Source organism: Rhinolophus sinicus, linkage group LG12 (genome assembly GCF_036562045.2).
Source record: "Rhinolophus sinicus isolate RSC01 linkage group LG12, ASM3656204v1, whole genome shotgun sequence".
NCBI lineage: Eukaryota > Metazoa > Chordata > Mammalia > Chiroptera > Rhinolophidae > Rhinolophus > Rhinolophus sinicus.
The window spans coordinates 43,259,734-43,261,472 of record NC_133761.1 but is presented as its reverse complement, the minus strand read 5'-3'; the positions used below and the strand labels follow the sequence as shown (position 1 = coordinate 43,261,472).

Below are 1,739 nucleotides of genomic sequence, written 5' to 3'. Positions count from 1 at the left end.
GCCCCTGAGGATAATGGCGACAGCTGAGGTACGGAACATGAGTAAAAAGCTCTATGAGGGTAAAACAAAAGAAGCCTATGAATTGTTACATAGTCCAAGAAAAGTTCTCCTGCAGTCCAGGGACCAGATTCCAGCAGGAAATACAGCCAGAAAGAATCACCTGGAAGGAAAGGCTGCTTTCTCATATAAAATCACCAGTTGTATTTTACAGTTGTTAGAGGAAGCTAGTATGAAAACTGCTTTCACAAAAAAATGTGGGGAGACAGCTTTCATTGCACCTAAGTGTGAAATGATTCCAATTGTATGGGTTTGTAGAAGAATCCCAATGGGTGCTTTTCTCAAGAGAAATCCTAGAGTCAAGGAAGGATACAGGAGTAAGTTTTATCCCCTAAAGTGGAGGTTTTTCAAGGATGAGGCCCCTAATGATCCACAGTGGTCTGAGGAACAGCTCGCTGCTGCAGATGTTTGCTTTGCTGGACTTGGTATAGGCCAAACTGAAGTGGATATCCTGAGTCACACTACACAGGCTATTTTTGAAATACTGGACACATCCTGCTTGCCCCAGGACTCTACGCTGCTTGATATGAAGATTGAATTTGGTGTTGATGTCACCACCAAAGAGATTGTTCTTGCTGATGTTACTGATAATGATTCCTGAAGACTCTGGCCAGCAGGAGATGGAAGCCAACAGGAAGACAAACAGTCATATCATGACCTCAACGAAGTAACTCCTGAAAGGCTCTGGATGGCAAAGAAAACTTTTGAGTGGGTTGCAGAAAGAGCAGATGCTTCTGAAACGAGAAAGTCAGTGCAGGGTTGTAGTATGGATGGGCTCAGCTTCCGATCTCAGTCACTGTGAAAACGTCAAGAAGGCTTGTGGAAATTTTGGCATTCCATGTGAACTTCAGGTAACATCTGCCTGTAAAGAACAAGGTAAAACTCTGAGGATTCTTGCAAGCTGAGTGTGAAGGGGATGGCATTCCTACTGAATTTGTGGCAATGGCAGGCAGAAGCAGTGGTTTAGGACCAGTGATGTCTGGTAATGCTGCACCCGTGCTTCTCCCCTCACTCCAGACTGGGGAGCTCAAGATGTGTGGTCTTCTCTTCAACTACCCAGTGGTATTGGCTGTTCAACCATACTTTCTCCAGAAGGATCAGCTCAGTTTGCTGCTCAGATATTTGGATTAAACAACCATTTGGTACGGGCCAAACAGCAAAGCAAGTATGTTCAACACATGAATTTCCTTGAAGCAGGCTGACAAGAAAATCAGAGAGTGCAATTTATAAGAACATCACTGTATTTTTTTAGAAGAAAAAACTATAAATTTCTAGTTTAGCTGCGGGGGAAAAAATAAAACAAGATGGAAAGATTTTAAATCAATCAGAGAAACCAAACAAATTTATTAGTGAATAATATTTTTTTAAAAGGGTGAGAGACTTTCCCTCTCTTGACTGGAGGAGAGTCAAGTTTCTGGAAGAGCATGTAAGACTGGAAATATTGTTGCAGTCATTTCTGGAAAAGACAAAAATGTACCACAAGCCCCTTTTGAGGTGGTGGGTTGGTCAGTTTTCAGATTCCAGGCCAGAGGAACCTTTAATTACAAGTAGGCCACAGGGTCACAGCCATCTCCCAATCAGTGGTGGGTAGGATTCTATAACATTCATAGGGGGTGGGCTAAAAGGGAGTTTTGATCACGCTTCCTAAATGAAGTAGCACCAAAACCTAACGTTTTTGTCAG

General features: G+C 42.7%; 1 pseudogene; it reads left to right on the top strand.

Moving 5' to 3' along the window:
• LOC109461251 (bifunctional phosphoribosylaminoimidazole carboxylase/phosphoribosylaminoimidazole succinocarboxamide synthetase) lies at positions 1-1,287 on the top strand (annotated as a pseudogene).
• Positions 1,288-1,739: the final 452 nt, after the last annotated feature.